Genomic DNA, 24,582 nt, shown 5'->3' with positions numbered 1-24,582 from the left:
AAAGGCATGAAATTGGCCAATATGTCAATTTTCCCACCGGTTGAACGCATCACATCATAATTCTGATTTACTGTACAGGCTCATAAATACAAACTTCTCAGGAGGACATGATTGCACCAATACTCTGGCAGTGGAGAGCGGTATGAACTGCGATTACAACATCTGTTAGAAAATAAACTTTGTTTGTCAACGACTTCAGAAAGACAATATTTGTTTAATATAACCCAACACCACATCAAGACCCCTAAAATATATTGATAAGGAGTGCAAGTAAATATACAGAATGCACAGAGGCGGGTTGCCAAATAAAAAGACGCAACCTTAGCAAGTCCAAAATTGCAGACTGGTTGAAATGCTATATGTCTTTGTAGCTGAGTGCTCAATGGATGGGTCCAAAGCTTGCAGACTAGTCAAAAAGAGAAATGTTAGATCCAGCAGACACATATACACACACACACAGGAACACTTACCCACCAGTGCTGCTTTGAAATTCATTTTAACTCCCCCTCTGTACAAAGTCTCACATTTATTTTTAGCTCTGTGCCTGGGAAGCCTATGAACGTTCAATGAGAATTCATTTCTGCCCCCAAAACTGTTAAAACCTATTTCTCAGAATGTGTTTACACCCATACGACGCTGATACAGTTACTTTTATAATCTACCTCTACTTCAGACAGTCCTGAAGACAAACATCTTGTCCCAATAATTCATATGATCTTAATACATCAGCAGTAATTGCTGAGATTCTGAAAAAAGAGGCTTTTCTCTATGTGCATGGTCATTTAACAGATCTCTGTGGGCATCTTTCACATTTAACATGGTGCTTGCTGTGATACACTTGATTGCTTTTTGCTGACTGATCTGTAAGTGCTTCTCTGCCCTCCTGGCTTGACTGCATGCTCATTTGCACACTCTGTGACTGACCGGTCTTGGGGATTTCTTGCTCTCTCATTACCATCAACCTTGTAAGTTGTAATAGCCCCAGGTGAGGACATGCATGCTATCTATGCACAGCGTGAAGTGTGGCCTAAACCTGTGTCACAGGTTATCTCTACTTGCCTTGTTCATGTGTAAACATCTGATACACATACCTGTCTTGGATTGGAGAGGTGTGGAGAACATAGGATAAGCCAATCACAGAAGGCAGAAAACCCTTAAAGTTGGTCTTTATTGACCTTCTGCTCAGAAAGGCTTAAAGAGAGGCAAAACAAAAAATTATCTTTTCTTAAAACAGCTACACAGGAGATGGTGCTTTCATCTCACATTTATAATAAACCAGATAACAAACAGCCATTAAACACCGTTTTTCATAGTAAGCGTGCATAGAGCCTGGAATATGAACAATCAGATAATGTTAAGCCACATTAACAACGTGTAAAAATAGTGGGAGGCATAAATGAAGCTGCTTTTCTGCTTGGAAGAAACATAATAATGCATAGCCCGAATCAGCGGAGTTCTTCTCCACCGCCGAACTCTTTATTATAAGGCGTGGGTTCCCTGGGAGCTGCTGTACGTTATCAGTGCTCATCAAAGGCACTGTCAGGAAAATGTAAAACTGGGACTTTCAGAAACCGTTGCAGACGCTCTGCACATTCAAATGAGACAGCCTTATTAATTCTTCAAAAGCTCGGCAGCCTCCTTCTCTCCCCCCTGACTAATTTTGCCACATTTAGGAACGATGAAAAACTGTCACCCTCAAAAACCCACAATGATGGACACCAGCATACTTGGAGGTCTGCTCCAGAGAAAGCTGTCCGTTTCTGTATTTACAACTAGAGTGTACAGTACAGGCATGAATACTTTGTCTAAAATCAGTCTTCTTGTTTGTTAATGTCTGTCTGTCTGTCTGTCTATCTGCAGAACGTTCGACCGATTATCGATCTACAGAACTTTCGACCAATGATCGGTTTACAGAACTACTGATGATGATTAATCATCGGACGATAGTTATGTTGATCGATTATCAACCTTTCCACAACCTTCCTCTCACAGCCGCTGATCGATCAACAAAACTAACAGCCGATGATTGATCTACAGATCTATCGACCGATGTTCAATCAACAGATTTATCGGCAGATAAGCAATCTACAGAACTATTGACGATGTTTGATCTACAGAACTATGGACGATGTTTGATCTACAGAACTATCAATGATATTCAATCAACAGAACTATCGGCAGATAATTGACTAACATAACTATCGACCGATGATTGGTCAACAAAACTATTGACCGATTATTGATCTACAGAACTACAGACGATGATCGATCATCGGCTGATAGTTCTGTTGATCGATCATCAAACTTTCCACAACTTTCCTCTCACAGCTGATGATTGATCAACAGAACTAACAGAGGATGATCAATCTACAGAACTATCGTTCGATGTTCAATCAACAGATCTTTCGGAAGATTATCGATCTACAGAACTATCGGACGATGATTGGTCTACAGAACTATCGGCCAATGATCAATCAACAGAACTACTGACAATGATCGATCATCGGCCGATAGTTCTGTTGATCGATCATCAACCTTTCAACAACCTTCCTCTCACAGCCGATGATTGATCAACAGAACTAACAGCCAATAATCGATCTACAGAACTATTGACCGATGTTCAATCAACAGATCTTTCGGCAGATAATCAATCTACAGAACTATCAGACGATGATCGATCTACAGATTTATCGGCAGATGATCGGTCAACAGAACTATCGGCAGATGATCGGTCAACAGAACTATCGGCAGATGATCGGTCAACAGAACTATCGGCAGATGATCGGTCAACAGAACTATCGGCAAATGATTGGTCAACAGAATTATCGACAGATGATCGTCAACAGAACTATCGGCAGATGATCGATCAACAGAACTATCGGACGATGATTGGTCAACAGAACTATCGGCAAATGATTGATCAACAGAACTATCGGACGATGATTGGTCAACAGAACTATCGGCAAATGATTGATCAACAGAACTATCGGCCGATGATCGATCTACAGAACTATCAACTGATGTTTGATCTATAGAACTATCAGCAGATGATAAATCTACAGAACTATTGACCGATGTTCGAACTACAGAACTATTGACCGATGTTCGATCAACAGAACTATCGGCAGATGATCGATCAACAGAACTATCTGCAAATGATTGGTCAACAGAATTATCGACAGATGATCGGTCAACAGAATTATCGGCAGATGATCGGTCAACAGAACTATCGGCAGATGATCGGTCAACAGAACTATCGGCAAATGATCGATCAACAGAACTATCGGCAGATGATCGATCAACAGAACTATCGGCAAATGATCGGTCAACAGAACTATCGGCAAATGATCGGTCAACAGAACTATCGGCAAATGATCGGTCAACAGAATTATCAGCAGATGATCGGTCAACAGAACTATCGAGTGATGTTCGATATACAAAACTATCGGCAGATGATCGATCTATAGAACTAAGGACCGATGATCAATCTGCAGAACTGTTGACCGTTCTAAAGAACTATTGATCCTTGATGAATCACAATGATATTCACTAAACATTCCATCTATCTATGGTTAAATGGTGCACAATTATTCATGTGACACACACTTGAAAGAATTGCACACTTCAGTTCTAAGACAACATCAAGTAAGTATGACATTACATGGACAAAATATTTAAATAAGGCTCACTGAAACCACATTAACCCACCTGGAAAGTGTGGCGTCTGCATTTTCTCTGAGCTCTTTATGATGCTGAGATTTGTTCAAGCCATCATGCTCATTTAAAAAAATATCTGTCACCATTAAGACGTGTGTCTTATTCAATTTAAATGGAAATAGAGCAGTCCTGGAGTAAAAACAACAGTGGAGAACAGGTTGACTTTGAGGAAGGCTACAAATGAGAAAATAAGGTGATTAAATTGGAGAAATCTCTTGTCAATACCTATTTAAATAAATTTGTGCTGTATGTTTATCATCCATGAAGGAGAGAGAGAGAGAGAGAGAGAGAGAGAGAGAGAGAGAGAGAGAGAGAGAGAAAGAAAGAGAGGGCTGTTGCATATTCATTGTACAGTATGGTAGCCGCTCTCTCTCTCTCTTGGATATAAAAACCGAGGGGTCAAATGAATATGCATAGGAGATGTAGTCGTGACCTCTTTTTCTGAAACGCAAACCTTTCTCACTTCCCCTGAAGAAACTTAATATATGAGACTAGTTAAAAGAGTGCATGAGGGCTTGTTTTAACAGGGAAGTGGAGCACCATTTTTTATTAAATTTTTTGCATTATTTTCATATTTGCTCAGCTGCAGAGTTGTGTTTTCTGACATGGGACATGAAAGCTCTCATTACCTTAATTAGATATACTTCAGAATCTATTAGCATCTGCTGTTTTGCACATCTAAGAAAGATTGTAAATGCCCTATTGAAAACAGATTTTGGAATGCAAATTTTGAGTCTGTAATTGATATAATATATAGATTGATAGACTTTAGTGCTCTAGTGTGGTTTTAGTGAGTCATTAGATTTCCCCTGTGAGGTCTCAGGGAAGTAGGCCTACTTACTGAAAGACACTTTATACCTTGCAGCAAAACTACAATGTAACCTATACTATAAAAATCAAAGACTGTAAAAAGCATTCTCGCTGTACTTTGATGTTATCCACATGTAGTACACACCTATTGTAAAGTGGAGCCATGGTATCAAGGTACCCGCCCATATTCCTGTTTGACTCAATCACAGACACACAAATGTTGTCACACCCCTTTTTAATAGCAACTTAAAGGGACATTCATTTTGGTTATTTTTTAGCGCGATGCTAATGGTCTAATCTGATTCAATGGATTGTGCTAAGCTATGCTAAAAGTGCTAGCGCCAGACCCGGAGATCGGCTGAATGGATTCCAAAACGGTGGAAATCGGGTGTTTAACTCTGAGGGAGCTGGAAAATTAGCATATTTTCAAAAAAGTGGAATGTCCCTTTAAAACTAACTTAAAGCAAACTTATTAAACAAAAAAAATTACAAAAACATCTTTTGGAAATATTAGTTGAAGTCGACAAACTGATCTGTGCATTTCGACCTAACTGGTACTGGGATAAATTATTTTTATAAAATATTGAATCTAATCTGTAGTTGGTGTAATACTGTTTGATTGACATTTTCCAGAAACTCCAGTTGTTAACCACTCTTAAGCAGATGGCTAAGTTGGTATCTGCCAACAGTCCACAAGCTCTTCTTTCGAAAGGCTCACCCCTGAGAACATTGCATTGAAACAATCAATCTCCAAAGACTGTCCCATAGCAAGAAAACACATTTTTCCCCAGTCAGAGAGTCTGAAGCGCTGGCCAGCACTAAAGCGTGGGTGAATAATCCTTTGGATCGAGTCTCCTTAGGCAAGGGCCAGCTAGCCGCCAGATGGTTTTGGGCAGCCGGCCCGGTCAATCCCCACACTCTGGAGGTCAACATCAAGTTGATGCCAGAGGTCAGAAGAGAGAGGGACTCACTGTAACTATGTGTTGAGACCCAGCAATACCAGAATCGACTTCTAAAAGAATGTATGTTTGAATACATTTATGCATTTGGCAGATGCTTTTATCAAAAGCGACTGACAGTGCATTCAAGGGTATACTATTTTTATCAGCTTGTGTGTTTCCTGGGAACTGAACCCACAATGTTTACGCCGTCAACACAATGCTCTACCAACTAAACTACATGAAGGTTTTCAGCAAGATAAGAAAGGCTGTACCATTTACAGCAAGTATCTGTAAGTAACTGTATAAATCCATGCAACTACTGTGGCTTCACCAAATCATTGCTTTCATTACGATTCCTGTTCTCTCAACACACACAAACACATTTTCCCTCTCCATTTCTCACCTCTGTCCTTCAAATGTTGTCCATGCTCTTTCCACAACCTTCCTCTCACCCTGTGATCCTTGCTGAAGCTCTGTCTCTCTCTTTCTGTCATGTCTTATCTCTGGGGAATTTCAGGGTTTGCTAGAGAATTCTTGGCCTTGAGCATCACCACTTCACTGGAAAGCGTAGTCATCTCCTCAATAACAAGAGATGTGTTTATTTTCATGACCTTTATTGGCTGCCTTCGCTTCAATCCGCTGCGCAGTCACTCGCTGGTTTGCCATAATTACTTTTGCAGATAGAGGTGAGGTGGTGCATTGGCATCATATGGTGTCTGCATTTTTCAGCATACCGATTTACGGAGTTACTATGAGGTTTGAAAAGTGCCTTCAAATGGTGCCTCCTACATGCTATGAAGAGTTTTGTTTGTGGGATAAACATATTAAAGCAAAGATCTTTATGAACATAGTCCGGAAAATAAGGTTATTTAAGTTGCTACGGAGTAAAAGTCGCATCAATCAAAAATATGTCATGAAGACAATAAAAATATATATTTAAGTCGCAGTGGACTGGCTCGCATTTATTTAGAAAATTATTTCACAAAATCCAAGCCGAATAACATACATTTAATCTGGAAAGGCAAGTTATTCAACTAAACAATAGCACACAGAACAGCAGGTTGAATAGGTGTCCATACGTTAACGTAACATTATCAGTTATTTACACGATACACAATAGCATACTGAACATACCTGAAAGGCTGAATAGGCTAAATGAACAGAACAAGCCAATGCGCATCAAGCTCGCAGGCTCGTCAATCCACATCACTGAATTCATTGAATTACATAAATACAGGAGCAGCATATAGCAGACTCTTTCGGCTGTAGACTGTAATGTTGACGCTTGGTTCATATACTGTATGTCAAAATTAATTCATTCTGACCATACGCACCTAACTATAAGTGGCAAGACCAGCCAAACTATGAAAAAAAGTGCAACTTATAGTCCGGAAAATACGGAAATATAAGGGAATTTTTTTAACCGTATCAAACCGCAGGGTTGGCTAAATAGGAACCAATAGCTACTAGTTACAGGTATCTTGCTAAATGTGTTAAAATAAGTCGGATTCAAATTATTATTTGCGTCCAAACATGCAAACTTAAAAAATTTACAAAAGTAAATTAGACTTAAAGGGGCCATGGCACAAGACTTTTTTAAGATGTCAAATAAATCTTTGGTGTCCCCAGTGCACATATGTGAAGTTTTAGCTCAAAATACCATATAAATATTTTATTATAGCATGTTAAAATTTCTACTTTGTAGGTGTGTGCAAAAATGTGCCGTTTTGGGTGTGTCCTTTAAAATGCAAATGAGCTGATGAAATTCAAACACTAATCAAAATGAATTAAAACTCAATTGTGCTTTTCTCTGCACTAAATGGCAGTGCTCTGGTTGGATAGTGCAGATTAAGGGGTGGTATTATTATAATAAGAGCTCCTTATGACATCATAAGGAGAGTCAAATTTCAACGACCTATTTTTTCATGTGCTTGTAGAGAATGGTTTACCAAAACTAAGTTACTGGGTTGAGCTTTTCACATTTTCTAGGTTGATAGAAGCACTGGGGACCCAATCATAGCACTTAAACATGGAAAAATATTTTCATGCCATGGCCCCTTTAAATAATGGGGCTTTTGATATTTTTAAACAAAAAATTAACTGGTACAACTGATGTTGGGAGATTTTATCTACTGTAAAAGTGACATTAGTGAATATTTTCTATTGATATCACAGCAATTAATCAAAGGAAATAAAAGAGAAATATAACAAGCCATACATCAGGACTAATCTAATTTTAGTAATTGAAAAAGCAATCGACCTTGACAATGTGAGATCATGTAAGTCTGCTTTATTCTCCATGAACTTACACTCAAAACTGACTCTTTAGATTGGAAACTGAAGAGCTCAAATGCAAAAGTATTTGGTGAATGTATAATATCATTATCTTATTTTTGATAGAGGTGGCATTTAGATGCTTTTGCATATGCAACTGCAGCAGAGAGGATGCGCAAATACAGTAAATGGCGCAATTAAAATAAAATAAAAATAAAAAAAATGCTTTGAGAATTCCATGCCATATTCAAATGAAAATAGTTTACTGTAACAATTGGATGCACAATGCTAATATTTGAGTCTGAGCTATAGCATTATTTCAAAATGTCAATCTGTCATTTGCGCAGGAGCTGATCTCGGAATAGGCAATTATGTTAAATACCTGGCCGTGAATAGATGCACCGAACTGTGAAACACACTTTAATTGTGACCCGGAGAACATTTAGGCGATTTTAAATCTCATCACGGGAAAAATGTTGTTCCTAACAAGATTACAAAGGTATAGCCACACAACAGTACTGTACAACACAGGGACCTGCTTCCTCCCCAACAGCTAACCAACAAAGACCAAGACTTTCTCTTATTCTTTTAAAGAATAAAATTCTCTGTCCTTGCATTGTACCCCACACAAATTCTGCCTATGTCAGAGCGTCACGTTCCCGATGTCTCCTAACATTAGTGTCTCAATAACACATTCATTCCTTTGCGCTTTGCATGCTTCGCCATTGAGACAGTCTTGGAACAAACCACCGTTTTCCATACGTCCCTAAAGCCAAAACCCAGTGTATGCGTGTGTATCTGAGAAACTGCTTCTGTAGCTTAAAGCGCTCCAGTGGATTTTCGAACGAATTCTGTCTGCCAATGAGATCCTTTGATCAGCTGCCAGGTGATGACAGATGATCTGCATTAATCTCTCTGGTTCTCTTCATCTCAAGCTCTGACTCTTTTCAAGCAGAGGGCATGGAGCAAGCCTCATCAGTTTGGAAAGTGAAATGACGGCACATGGGATTTCTTTGTGTCTTTTCGCTTTCCTTTTCACTATCTTCGTGCTTTGTTGTTCTAGGAAAACTAGATTACATCAGCAGTGCTGAAATAAACTTGCTGAGAAACAACAGGGCAACAAGGTTAGACGCAGCTCTTGTTAGTATGTTTGGGCTGGAAACAGCCCACCAACCTTGTCTGTTTTTAGGCTTCTATGCAACTTGAATGATCTCTGTTTTGATCCTTGCACTTCATTTCGTTAAAGTTTACCAAACACTAAACAATTTAATCCTTTATCATCACTGAGCTACTCTGGCTTAACTTCATCGTGAGCATGCCATCGATAAAACAGCAAACAAATTTGCTTATCGACTTCGCTTTAGTTTTAAATGTGATGAGAAAGGCACTCTGCCGTTTCCCAAATTATTCACAGAGGATAGGGCAAACTTAACTGTTAATGGTTAGCTGTTATAATATTGAAACAAAATGAGCCTAATGATGGTTTACCATTTATTTTGGATAGCAATATATGCGTTATGTAAATGGAAGCCCTGATCCTCCACTGATGACAAAACTCATGACATGAAATTCATGCGAGATTATGAGATTAGGGGCATGAAAATTTGATTTCAATCATTGATTTCATATAAATTTCAATTTTTGATACGGCCAGTCAATGTTAAAGATTTCAATGTTATATTTTACTGAATGTTCTTTACATTATATAGGATGATTTTATGTAGAAAATAGTAAATCAATAAAAAAATTACACAGACTGGGTCACATATGTTTGTTTGTCTACCCTCACCAAATTAGCCTGAAGGATGCAAATGGTCGTCTGACATCTGTAGACACATGCATGTTTGAAACAGGCTCTGTCAGGGCAAACTGACCTCTGACAGATGGCAGGTATCACATGTCTCACATCTGAATTATCAGCATGAGAGTTGCCACTATTAACCCGCCAGCCTTTTTTTTTTAAAGTTGCCCGCCAGCATTTTTTGTGATTTTCACCAAAGTTTTACAAAATGCCTTCCAGGAATTTTTTTCAAAAAATATAGAAACATACAAATATATCAAATGAAAAAACAGACCCTCTGCTTTCAAACAAACAATAAACGAACAAATAAAACTGGAAAAAAAAGTTTTATCCTATCTTTATTTTTTTTCTCTGTTTATAAACTATTAAATATGTTTTTTTTAGCAAAAAGCTGAAATAATTGCATTTTTATGAAGGAATTTTGTTAGAAATCAGATTCAGAACGATTATCAAAACATACATAGTGTAAAATTAATAAAAAAAAAAATGTTATAAATTGGGTAAAAAAATTATAAATTGACTAGTGGATAATTGTGGTATTCCAGATTACCATACAGATACAGATTACCATTAAAACTCATCAGGAACACAATTTTTTCATGCAAATGTTTTCTCTTAATTGACAGATAACTTGTCCTCGCGGCGCAAATGAGGCGTTTAGCACGGCGTGGTAGACGCGATTCCGCCTCATTCGCGTGTCTAGTTCGCGCGAATTGAGCGTTGCCGCGGCAAACGCGTGAGTTGAAATTTTTTAACTTTGACGGAAAAACACGGCGCATTAACCAATCAGGAGCTTGCTCTAGTAGTGATGTCATTACAGGAAGCCTGCTGAGTCGCAGAAGCCCCTCCCATGACGTGAATTTCCGCGTGAATGTCTCGATGATTAGAATTTTACGTGCGAATGAAGCGCGAGTAAACTCAAACTGTTCAAGCGGGAAACTAGCCGTGGTGATTTTGATGCCTCAAACGCGGCTGGTGTGAATCGACACTAACAGGATAGTAGCGCAACTTCAGGGTCCTTGCTTTAAGGGCCACTTCCTGGAGGGCCACTGTCCTGCAGAGTTTAGTTCCAACCCTAATTAAAAACACCTGAAAAGTCTTCCTGTTCCTCACTCCTGCTTTAAGGAAATATCTTCGTTATGTTATTTAAAACCTATGATTTTCTTTTGGAAGACATTTTTTTTAAATAATGTTTTACAGCTCTTGCTTTACAACGACAGTTCAAAGCAACACTAAATTCAGTTTTAAGGGAAAGGCAAAATATTCTCAGTAAATAAGTCATTTAGATTTCATTTTTTTCTTGCACAAACACTCCTAAAAATAAAGGTGCTTAAAAGGTTCTTTACAGCTATGCCATAGAAGAACCTTCAAAACACCTTTTTTTTCAGATGTTGAAGGTTTGTTATGGAACCATTCAGCCAAAAATAGTTCTTCTATGGCATAGTGAAGCACCTTTATTTTTAAAAGTGAACCTATTGCATTGCTCTGGAAGACTTGGAATAGACTTTTAAAAATAAACGTGCTACAAAGAGTTATTTGCCATGATGTCATAAAGAACCATTTTCGTTTCCCCAAAGAACCATTAGGTCAAAGGTTTTTAGGGACCATTCTTGTGGTTCTGTGGATGTTAAAGTTTCTTTATGGCGCCATACATCCAAAAACGATCCCATCATGTAGCACCCCTTTTTTAATAATGTATTCTGTATGTCATTTGGGAGATTTTTATGACTTTTTATGAACAGTTTTATGAACAATTCTTCTTTGAACTCTATACAGCTCTCCTATTTAATGATGTGATGCTGCCCAGAGCACACAAACATTATGCCGATTTCTCTCCTCACTTCCAGTCACAGCTAACAGCTGCTGATGAACGAGAAGCGACGGCTTGTGATGGCGCTTCTCCATTAGAAAAACATAACCAGCTGTTATTTGGAAAGGGGATGGTGGGCTTATTACTGTGATTTCCAGCGGGAGTAGCTCTCCTGTTCGGCTGATTATTTTGCGTGGCTGAGCTATGCAGGGAGGTACATGTTTTGTGTCTCTGACAGATAACAGCCCTTTGCTTTCACCAAGGTCTAAAGATAAAGGACGAAATATTTTGTACCTTGGCTGGAGATTATTAGAACCTGTAGAGTCCGGAAAAAAGGCATCGGTGAATTTTATGTCGCCAAAAACTGCCATATGGTTTCAGGTCCGAATTTCACTGCTCAATTTGTCATTTTGTAATTTTGTGAGGTTAACATTAGTGCAAGGCATCAGCTGAGCAGGTGACATTAAATCGAATATGGAACGAGATTCCATGTTTTACAAATGAACAACTGTCCTGGGAGTTTTTTTACACTTTGTAGTATCTTTAAACTAATTGAAAAATTTGTCCAGGGATCAGTGGCGGCTGGTGAGTGCTCAACAATACTGTTGAATTATGTAAAAACTTATATTATTCCAATGTAATTTTTATTGTTCATACTGTTGAAATGTTTTTATTCTCAACAAATCAAGTTTGTACTGTCGGGTTATTTTTGAAACAATTGATAAAACTGTAATTTAAAATATGCAAATAAAAACAACTAAATATGTTTGCAATTACATATTTACGATATCATAGTCATGTATATTTACTAAGTGTATTTACTAAGTGTAACACAAAAACTATCTATCATAGCTTTTCAAGTCTGAGTCCATGGATTTCATATTGCATTTTCAGGTAAACCCTTCAATCATTGCAGACAGTATACAGACAGATATGTTGGCTGGTGTAATACCCAGAGTCTCCTGCTTTGAATCAAAGCACATGGCTCTGAATCGTGCTGTCCTGGATCAGGAACAGCTGTTTGAATGAATCTTTAATGTTCACTCACATCAGTGTTTTCCTCTGCCAGCTGTACATCTGCATCCTTGTTCTTCACACTTTCAAGTGCCTAACTCATTAGCCCACTGAACCCCCTTCTTCTCTGCAGTCTGGTATACATCTGCATGGCTTTACTGTAAATGTCTCTTTGTTACTGTACTTTAAAATACAGGTACAGTGAAAATATGCATCTACAGAAAATGGACATGTAACGTACATTATGTCCAGAACTACTGAGTCAATTCAATTCAATTCAATTCAATTTTATTTATATAGCGCTTTTCACAATAGTTAATTGTTTCATAGCAGCTTTACATTAATAGAAGCAGTGAAAAACGACAGATAGCACAACAAAATACACGATAGCATAAGCAGTTCAATTTGCTGCGACTATGACTCAACATTATAAGCGAGCATATTATTAATGTAACGTCTAAAAGAGGAAGCTAAGTTAAGCCCAAGAAGGCTGCCTCCCCGGGTTAAAATAACCCCTAGGAGAAAAAAACCCGGGCTTTTTAGCCGAGGAAATAAAAAAAGTCCTAGGAGGGAAAAACCCTTGGGAGATAATTGATATATATATATATATATATATATATATATATATATATGAAGAGTTTGGTTCCAAAACGCAATAAACGCCATTTTTGAAAAAAATGAGTTACTGCCAAAATCAGTATTATATCAGGTCAGTAGTTAAAAGTAAATTCTTAATTTTACGCAAAATCCAATATCCGCCGTGTTATTCTGTCATCTTTTCTCCCTTTTTTCCCAAAATGCGACAAACGCCACTCCCACTTTTTTTCAGAACGCAATAACTCCATTTCTGATATTACAGCCCACCGTTCACGCAATGTAAACAAACAATGGCGGACGTGCGTAGTACACGGAGTCCTGGTTTTCCTCATCTACTTTGTACTACGTGATCAACAAACAAAACAAAATAATACTTTAATAGCATTGCCAAACCTGTGATGGTTTTCTGTGATGGGAAAGAAACGTAAGCCATCAGCATCTAACAATTTCCCTGAGAGGCACTCGGGAGACGGGTGCTTGTTCTCCCGACAGCATCAAGCTTCTCATGCTAACACATTGACCCCAGAGGATCTTATGAAAAACTTTACATAATTTTACTCAAAGTCAACGAAAATCGAGCAGGACCAAAAACATTTTACAGTCGATCGCTGTGAAAGACGTTAAGCGAAGACGTCAAGTAACCGCAATGACAGGGTTCTTAATATGACAAAGTAAGTGTTTTGATTAATAACATTAATGTTTATATTTTTAATTAGTGTGTACAACTAGTCAACTAAATGAATATAACATGGCAAAGATGAATGCACATTTATATAGGCGATTGATTCAATAGATTTATAGCATTTTGAATAAAAACTTGTCATGGATTTATTGCATTTTGTGGAAAAAATAATCAGTTTTTATAATAAATCTTTGAAAATCAACTTATGGATTTGAATTTTTTATGTTTTTATAACCTAAAGATGCTGTGTGAAAGTTTGTAACAGAAAATAGCTGTTTTCATCTTGTCACTTTCTTGGTATAGAAAACACGTTTTTACCAAAATTTGTCAAAATGGATTTATTGCGTTTTGGAACCAAACTCTTCATATATATATATATATATATACATACACACACATATAAACATCAACTTTCGAAAAACGAAAGTTGTGTTTACAAAGCACATAATAATTCACACATGTGTCCGAATTTTTCAGTCCAATCTAGGTGCACCATTTGCTTAGTTTCATTAAAACTTATATAACTTAAGTTTCACATGGAAAAAAATATATCTGTCTGTATATGCCAATTTCTCTCTTCACTTAGTCACAACAGATGCTGATGAACGAGAAGCGACAGCTTGTGATGGCATTTCTCCGTTAAAAAAACATAACCAGCTGTTATTTGGAAAGGAGATGGTGGGCTTATTACTGTGATTTCCAGTTTTCTGGATTTCCAGCATACTGGAATAAATATGCACCTGCACTCTATAGAACTACTAACTACTTATTGAAGTGTTTTTTCTTAAAAAAAATTTGAAGAGTTTAGATGCAAAACCCACTAAGTGCTTCTATCACAATGTCTTGTTAATTAGCATTGTTTTTATCAGTTTCTAACTAGATTCTGTCAAAAAAATCTGTATTTCTGAATGGCCTTAGGGTTGAATTAAAGGGATAGTTCACTTTAAAATGAAAATTCTGTCATCATTTACTCATCCTCATGTTGTTTTAAACCTGTATGATTTTATTTTTTCTAATAAACACAAAAGAAGATATTTTGAGAAATGATGGTAAACACACAGCAGATAGTGACCATTGACTTCCATAGTAGGAATAAAAATATATGATGGAATTTAAAGGGTACTGTCAACTGTGTGCTTACTATCATTTATCAAAATATTTTCTTCATTATTTATCACAATACTAAAATATTTTTTTCCTACTATGAAAGTCAATGTCACTATCTGCTGTGTGTTTACCATCATTTCTCAAAATATTTTCTTTTGTGTTCATCAGCAAAAAGAAATTCATACAGGTTTAGAACAACATGAGGATGAGAAAATAATGACATAATTTTCATTTTAAAGTGAACTATCCCTTTAAGCGATTAAATGCAAACGTATTTGATTAACGTACGTGTCGAGTGCATTCGGTTATAATCATTATATCATTTTTGACAGAGGTGGCGTCTAGCAGCTTTTGCATCTGAACTCTTCAATTGGTATTAACTAAGTATTTTTTATGTTTTTCTCACCTTGGGCAATAACTCTTTTATGGGTTTCACTTAAAAACTATGGTGGTCGGAGGTGATATCCCAGTGGGCAGCGCTCTGACATACAGCACCTCCGGTGACCCAAGTTTGATTCCTGGCTCGAGGTCTCATGTCGACCCTTTTCTCCTCTCTCCACTTTGTACTTTCATGCTCTCTCTATTTATACTGTCCTGTCCAATAACAGCACAAAAATGGCCTTTAAAAATAAACACTATGGCAAAAAAGTGCATGACTCATCTATGTGCTAGCCACATAAAATGAAAGTGCAAAAGTCATTGTCTTAAACTTAATATTTCATCTTTAAGTTAGTCATTTACAGAACTATTAACCTTTAAAATGCAGCCAAGAACTTCTTTATTGCTAATGAATTGCTCAGTGTATTGAGTTGTTTACTGAATCGTTGTACATTACTGAATCGCTTAAACTTTTCAAATAATGCAAAAGTTTACAAAACTACTTTCATTTAAAGTTAATGTCTTCTATAAAAGACATTTTCTACTCTACCACTAAAACTTTATCTAATGCAAGAGCTTACAAAACTACTCTTTTGAAACATTAATGGCTTCTATAGTGATTTTGTACCGTGCCACTAATGCTACATCTTCAGACTACATGTATATGTAAAAGTCCTGCACTTAACTACATAAAGTATATCAGAGCATCTCTATATGCATTATGTGTATGCTACCTTTCAACATAATTACAGCTCAAATACCACATTTATCAGCATGAGAAAAAAGGTCAGAATTTATTGCGGTTGTTACAAGGGATTGAAAGGATAAAAGCCTGCACTTGTACACAACCACAGATCTTCTGGACTTTTCTAACCCCACCTTTTGCAAATAAGTACAATGATGACATCATCATTACACTCTTGAAACAAATAAAAGGTTCTTCAAAGCAATGCCAAAGAAGAACCCTTTTCAGCTGATAAAAATAAGGAAAACTTACTTGTTTGTAGGACTCAGATGGGTTTGCAGGAAAGTGCCTTGTGGTTTGACAAAATGACAATCAATGAATCCATAGAAAGACTGTTTTATCTCTGCAAAACAAACAGAGGAAGAGAACATTGCTCATTTGCAGACAAGCTCATCTGTTGTGTGAATCTGTGTGAGGAGTGTGAGGGGAAAATTTTCCTTTTTAGATTTCTATTTCCATTCCTTCCACATTGGAGCAGTGGGTGCTCTGGGCAGTGGTGTTCATATAAAACGTCAAAACTCTGTGTGCACACAAGTGCATTATGGGATTCCATAGTGCTTACACACAGAGGAGGCCTAATTGGCTCTCAATGAAGGGCCATAACCATATATCACCCACCCCGTGCCTAAGCTCCCAGCCCAACTGAAGTATTACTGCCGCTGTTCCCAAATCATTTAGGGACCTGGACACAAATATTAACAGAAATGACAGGTTTATAAGGGGGAGGCAGATAAGCAGGTGCAGTCACGTTCGTGGACAAAAAAAGTGTACATCTGTACAGATGACTCAATATGAACACGGGGTGAAAAACAACACCCAGGGCACTTCATCGGTCGCATTCCGGCTGTGAATTCACGCTGCCCGCACAGCAGACGGCTCCTCGCGTCATTTTATTAGCACTCGAAGGCAAGAGAACAGGAGTCTGCGGGGAACACAGCCAATTGGAGAATATAGGATATGACTAATGCCCTCTTCATTCTGTCAGTATTTACGTTTGAGTGTATTTTTGTGTTGTAACCTTTGTAGTACTTGTATACTTTTTTTACAAATGCTCTTTTATACAGTAGATTAGAAAAAGACATCATGAATACCTCAGTTACGGTTTATATTTACGTAATTTGAATGTATAATATTGTCTCTTTTTAAAGGGACATTCCACTTTTTTTGAAAATATGCTCATTTTCCAGTCCCCTAGTGTTAAACATTTGATTCTTACCATTTTGGAATCCATTCAGCTGATCTCCGGATCTGGTGCTAGCACTTTTAGCATAGCTTAGCACAATCCATTGAATCTGATTAGACCATTAGCATCGCGCTTAAAAATTGTCCTATTTAAAACTTGACTCTTCTGTAGTTCAGCGTGTACTAAGACCGGCAGAAAATTAAAAGTTGCGATTTTCATTTTGGCGTAATGATCAAGGACTTTGCTAATGTAACATGTCTGCAGCAGTCGTAGTGATATTACGTGCTGCCTGAAAATAGTCCCCTGCCATTGAAAGTAACCAAGGGGACTATTTTCGATCAGTGCGTAATATCACTACGCCTGCTGCAGCCATGTTAAATCAGCAAAGTCACTCATTATTACGCCAGTTTGAGAGTATAGTTCCTAGCCATATCTGCCTAGAAAATCGCAGCTTTTAATTTTCCGTCGGTCTTAGTACACAATGTAACTACAGAAAATTCAAGTTTTAAATAGGAAAAATATTTAAACTCTTTGGTTATTTTTTACCGCGATGCTAATGGTCTAATCATATTTAATGGATTATGCTAAGCTATGCTAAAAGTGGTATCGCCAGACCCGGAGATCAGCTGAATGGATTTCAAAACGGTAAGAGTCAAATGTTTAACTCTATGGGAGCTGGAAAATGAACATATTTTCCAAAAAAGTGGAATGTCCCTTTAAGTGTAAATCAAATGGATAATGATTGTGGATAGCATAGTCACTTTTTTAATGTCATATTCAAAAATCTGACTACATGGCACCCGTGATACATCAAGTATGAAACATTGACACATTTTGGACCCAAAATATGTGATGCCCAAATCCAGAGACTTGAGCGGTAAGTTAGACAAAGTGACAGAACTAAACATTATTTTATTTATCTCTTAGAAATCCTGATTGTGTTTCTGCCCTGGTTTCATACTGTAGAAAAAGACAGAGATCAGGGCACAGAGAGTGAAAGAGAGACACTTTTCCCTGACTGGATCTTCATGGTGAATCCATAGAGGGGGAAGAGAGTAAGAATGTCTGCTCATTATTCAGCCTGGCACTCGAGGCCACAGAAAATAGCTCTCTTCATTTTTCTTGTCAAGCTCTGGCTCTGTTAATGGGGTGTTCTCAGTCAGTGGTGAGACACAAGCATGGCTTTAGCCAGCGCCAGGCATGTAGACAGTAAGGATAATCACTACGACCCTTTCCAATGACCGCTCCCTTTGTTTGACATGAGCACACGGATATGAAAGCTTGCATTTTGGATAATGGGATTAAAGGGACAGTTAAAAATTAATTACTCACCATCATATCATTTTAAACCTGTACAGTATGCTGGAATGGAACATAAATGTATAGAGGTTTTATCATACAATGACAAATTGTAAACAACAGACTTAAATTTAAGTCATTCTCTGCAGATGACTACTGCAGAAATGCTTAAAAAGGGGTTTAACGGTATTTCATGCATTCTGACTTATTAACACAGTCATAGGTTTGTTTCCTCGTGCTAAACGTAGGAAAAGTGTCAAAAAACAGTTGGGCGTGTTACAGAGTATTTCTGTGCCAAAACTTCGCCAGGGTTCGTACAAGTTTCGGAAAGTTTTTTCCGATTATGGGTCCACCTGACGTTTCAGGGGTTTCTACACGTATCACTTCTTTTTATGGGCACTTCCCCTGGAAAACTCCACCCACCCGTCAATCAGCAGGAGACGCTAGAACTTGCAAACATCACATCACGCGACACAGCTTTGTTTAATTTCAAAACTGAACAATGGCACTAAAGAAGATGTGTGTTTTTGGATGTAAGGAGAAGAAAGCCAGCCTTGGAAACAATGGATATAGTTTATTATTTGGGTTAGCAGCAGAGTTTTGCTTGTGTGTTAGATGCGCTGGATTTTCCCAACCGGGTCATGAGTTGCATGCGGTAAGTAAGACTTTTGTCTTATGTTGGAAATAGACGTGTGCATATTATATAAATGACACAAACATGTAATGAATCATAAGTTAAACAGTGTTGTATAGTGTTGCATGACTCGTACTCGCTTCCCCGCGATAGTAACTCCTCCTTCTTCATTTTTTAGTACGTTATCGGAAAGATTCGGTAAAGCTAATATTTCTTTTATAAATCTGATTAAAATGAAGATTCTTCGGACATATAAAGGATGTAATACTACTCTATAGGTACTCCAGATTAACATCAGAAATGAGCTTTAAAGCTGATTTCTGCCTCACTATCGCCATCTCTGTTTGAAACATAAAATTGCAGGATCATTTACGACTTATGAGAAACAACTAATAATCAAACCTGTCAGTTCAACTTATTATTTCAAGCTTATGATTGTTTTTAACTTATAAATCAATGCAAGGGGACCAAAAAGAATTTTGCAGCTTTAAAGAATATGATTAGTTTTAAGAACCAATGGCTGATATTTCAGTAAAAAACAACATACAGGTTCAGAAAAACATGCAGATACGTTTGAAAGAAGTTCCCCTGTAATCCGTAATTTTAATCCCTTAAAACGTATCTCTGAGCATCAAAACAGGATATGTAAAACAAATTTTACATTAAGTATATGCAGATCTATGAATATGCAAGTCCCCGCCTACACTCAAACACACCAGTTCAGACAATAGATATATATATATAGACATATACAGGTAGCTGAAGTGCATAATGCATAAGTGAGTGGTGCGTTTTTAGCATGTATTTCATTTGACGCTTATGTGAACAGGTTAGAGGATTGAAAACGCATGTGTGACCAGCACATGCCTACATCATGCTGAAGCATCACTGAGTCTATGCAGCATACATATATATGGCTCAGACGGCCTTATCCACTCGACGTGACTGGTTGCATGTTTTGACGTAAGAAACCAAGGCGATTTCAAACCACGCTTTTGAGACTATCTTTGGAAAAATATTAAATATTAAAAACCCACATACACATATAAACAACAATACGTACTTGATTTTTACCACGGGGGCTTTAAATAAGCTCAATGATTTAGAGACTGTCAATAAATATCTCTCTTCTCTCAATATTCTTATTCTAGATTTCCCTGAAAGGTTTTACGATAGCCGAGTTCCTGTGAGGATCAGCTGGGCAATAAGCGAAGCTGAAATAGCCATTCCTATTAAAAAACGAGAGTGACTTACAAGCATCGCTTGGTACGGTGTCCGATCCGTCCTCCATTTGGCTTCTTATTTGACTAATTCAATGAGCTAATAAGCTGAACAGCTGTGACTCCGCTGTTGGGTTCCATGTGCTCAGACTAAAGTGGACCGGCCATCATTACATGCATATTTTACCAGCAACAGGATCTTGTCCATTTGCATGCATGAAAAAACATGTGATGTCAAATTCCACTGAGAACTCATGGATTGTGTCTATATTGGAGAAAACATCGTTGGATTACCTCTATAATGGATTACGGATAATAGCTACCATATGGAGAGATTACAAGCAAAGCGTTTTCTCATAGCAAAAGTACACAAGGTCCTGCAATAGCAATAATCAGAATGGCACCACACCAAGTCATCTATCTTACTTAAACGCCATAAAAAAACAAGGTTTCGGCCACTTGTTAGCAAAAGCAATCTCACGGCATGTGTCTATCTATCTGACAGCCTCTCGAAAAATGAACTGTCCATGTTTTTCAATTCAGTGAAAAAAGAACCCATCTATGGCCTTTTGATCTCTATATAAGCCTCTGTATGAAGCATCATGGCCATTTAAACTGAGGAATCATGAACCAATATGATTTCTGACATAATTTGCCCAGCCTCTCCAAACTCATGTGTAGGGAATATGCATATAGAAAATGCCAGGTGATGACTTAGCTGTCACAGTCAGTAGCAATTCACTTGATTTATTTTAGAAAGCGCACTTTAAATAACACTAGCAAATTACATGAAGAGTTTATTCATTTGGTTATGTCTTTCTTGTCTCGCTTGAGGCAACAAAAAGTGCTGGCAAAAATCTAATATATCTATATACTGTAAAGTATTGCATGCTCATACACTTAATTAATACATGCCAATCAGAATAGCAACATATTCAACGTGGTCTTCTCAGATTCCACAAAAATAATAAATGCACAACATACGCTGGCTTATTTTACAACCGAGGAAGCCAATAAGATAGTGACAGCAAAGGTAAATACGTTGCCAGCACTGTGGGAAATAAGGTCACGAGCTGACTCCAGAGAGGCACAGATAACCCTGAGCTCCACGGTCAAAGTTCCTCATTTAAGTGCTACGCTGTTCCTGTTGGCTCTGTAGACAAGGCAAACTGTGAATAAGAGCATGAGCTGTTTATTTAACACAATGGAAGTTCATCCAGGTGAGGTACAGAATGTATAGCTGAACCTGTGAATGCGATAATGATGTGAGGAAAGCAATGTTTGATGTCAACAAATGGGATTATATTGTTTCAGTTTTATCCATAAAGAAGTGGATAATTTAAATGCTTTAGTAAAACCCACATAAATGCAATGGGGGAGAGTTAGTGTTGCTATGTTATATCAGCTAAAGCTATTATAATGTAGTGTAGGCTAATCCATTCTTGAGACAGATCTGGGGAGCTGTCCATGGTGCTGATTATTTCTATACTGTATGTTGCCAAGTCTGTCAAAATCAAGCTAACGCTATTTTTCTGATATACTGTTTTCTACATAAAACCATCCTGTTTTAATGTAAAGAACATTTAGAGAAAATATAATCTTGATATCTTCAAAGGGGACATTTCACAAGACTTTTTTAAAATGTCAAATAAAACTTTAGTGTCCCCAGAATACGTATGTGAGGTTCTTGCTCAGATAATTTATTATAGCATGTTTTGCCACTTTGTAGGTGTGAGCAAAAATTTGCTGTTTTTGGGTGTGTCCCGGTAAAATCCAAATGAGCTGATCTCTCCACTAAATGGCAGTGCCGTGTTTGTATAGTGCAGATTAAGGGGCGATATTATCCCCTTCTGACATCACAAGAGGAGTCAAATTTCAATGACCTATTTTGTACATGCTTGCAGAGAATGGTTTACAAAAAATAAGCTACTGGTTTGATCTTTTTCACAATTTCTAGGATGATAAAAGCAATGGGGACCCAATTATAGCACTTAAACATGGAAACGTCGGATTTTCATAATATGTCCCCTTTAATACTGACTAAGGTCGTGTCAAAGATTAAAGTCAATGTGAAATCAATAACTGATATCAAACTTTGATGCATTTATCTCATGTTTTGCTTAAAAGCATAGTGAATAAAATATGGTACGATTATAATACAAGTTTTGAAGATTCAACAAGCTTTTAATTTAATTCTCAATCAATGAAAGAGAACATGATATTTGAACACAAGCTGTTAAAATCCAATGGCTTTGGGATATTTCCACAGCAGGTTCAAGCAGAGTGCTGAATATTTTACTGCAGTGATTTAAAGACAAGCTTTCAGGTCTTACCATGAATAGTAAAACTTGTATGACCCATCAAGACAGAATTAACTCATTATTTTGATTGGCAATAACCTCTGTTTGCACACTAAATGCCCCCTGATTTGTTTTTATACTGTATTGCTTTAATTAGCTTTGGACCTTGCTTCTGGAACATTCGTAAATCCATATTAACATTTGGCCAGTAGAGAAAACAATATCTTCATATTTATTCTTATGAAGGAGCTGGACAGTTTAAATCATTTTGCAGTTTTTCCTGTTTACATTGTCCTAGAGGGACATGCTTTTATTATTTTCAGCCGTATGGAACATTGAAAAAATAACATGTTAATTTATATCCAATGAATTTACCACTTCTATTCCTTGTAGGTCTTCTTGTGTAATTCTGAACATTTCTGCACATAATTGCAAGTTGACAGCCGTTCAAGATGAAAGATAGCTAGTCTAGTCTGTCCTCAGGCACCGCTGGCTTTTATTGACAAATTTTTTTAAATTCCAGTAGATCTTCAGTCGAAGCCAGGGAATTTGAATTCGTAGTAATTATGTTTTTTCCTGCTGCTATGAGTTTCAACATTTCTTAAAGCCCCAATTATTGCAATAAAATACTAAATTTATCATTTGGCACAAACTGAAATTGAAGGTGCAGTACAAAAATATTTTTATAATTAAATGAAGTTTAAGCAACTAGGATTTACCAGTATTTTCAACTAACTATCTAAGTGATGAGTTGCTGTTACTTATTAAATCAAGTTGAATTTGCTTCAGTGATGTCAACTTAAAACCCATTTTTCAAACTTTAGTTAGTGTTGCTGTTAGAGCCTAAACAATACCTGCAAAATGATAAAGCTCAAAGTTCACTGCCAGGCAATATTTTTTTTTAACAGAAGTCCCCTTTCAAAGCCTACAGCGAATTGCCGGTTTGGACTACAGCCCTTTTACTTTCCGGTTGAATGACATCAAAGCAAGAGTGTTTGACCAAACTCTGCCCACAGGAATACGTCAGTCGCCAGCTTTGGCTCAAACGGCTCTGCTAAGCTAAGCTGCTGTCGAATCACAACACATTAAACAAACTACACAATCAGAACTCGTTACGTATTTCTGAAGGAGGGACTTCACAGAACAAGGAAGACATCAGCCTGTGTTTAGGACAGTAAAAACAGCGCTATACAGATAAGTAAATTGTGTGAAAAACACCGCCTTTTTTTACACGTAAAACATGAACACATGTTAAATTGCCACCGTTAACACAATCAAAGCTACAAAAACACAGGAAGAACTGGACGTTTAAAGGATTAGTCCATTTTCTTAAAAAAATCCAGATAATTTACTCACCACCATGTCATCCAAAATGTTTTAAGGATTTTTCTCATTTTAATGGACTTTAATGGACCCCAACACTTAACACTTAACTCAACACTTAACAGTTTTTTTCAACAAAGTTTCAAAGGACTCTAAACGATCCCAAACGAGGCATAAGGGTCTTATCTAGGGAAACGATTGTCATTTTTGACAAGAAAAAAAAATGCACTTTTAAACCACAACTTCTCGTCTAGCTCCGGTCCTGTGATGCACCAGCGCGACCTCACATAATTGCGTAATGAGAAAGGTCACGTGTTACATACATGAAACGCACATTTGCAGACCATTTTAAACAATAAACTGACAAAGACATTAATTTATATCATTTGACATACAACAACGTCGGAACGGTACTCTTTCTTCACACTTGTAAACACTGGGGCGTAGTTTCGATAACTCATCCATAACCTCTTGACGTGATGACGTATTGCGTGAGGTCGCGCTGGTGCATCACAGGCCCGGAGATAGACAAGAAGTTGTGTTTTAAAAGTGCATATTTTTATTTTTCTTGTCAAAAATAACATTCGTTTCGCTAGATAAGACCCTTATGCCTTGTTTGGGATCGTTTAGAGTCCTTTGAAACTGCAATTTTAAACTGCATTAAAACTGTTAAGTGTTGGGGTCCATTAAAGAAAAATCCTTCAATGTTTTCCTCAAAAAATATAATTTCTTCTCGACTGAACAAAG

The 24,582-nt window shown here is 37.3% G+C and overlaps 1 protein-coding gene across 2 annotated transcripts in view; it reads right to left on the bottom strand.

Moving 5' to 3' along the window:
- Window positions 1-24,582, bottom strand: part of mgat4c (mgat4 family member C) — a 155,815-nt gene that overhangs the window by 54,473 nt on the left and 76,760 nt on the right. For both annotated transcript variants that reach the window (XM_055173846.2, XM_055173845.2), the window contains exon 2: window positions 16,129-16,219. The gene's annotated coding sequence lies outside the window, so the exon portion shown is untranslated. The remainder of the gene's footprint in view (window positions 1-16,128; window positions 16,220-24,582) is intronic.

Source organism: Misgurnus anguillicaudatus, chromosome 15, assembly GCF_027580225.2.
Source record: "Misgurnus anguillicaudatus chromosome 15, ASM2758022v2, whole genome shotgun sequence".
In the NCBI taxonomy this organism is placed as follows: Eukaryota; Metazoa; Chordata; class Actinopteri; order Cypriniformes; family Cobitidae; genus Misgurnus; species Misgurnus anguillicaudatus.
This window is presented reverse-complemented; position numbering and strand designations above follow the sequence as displayed.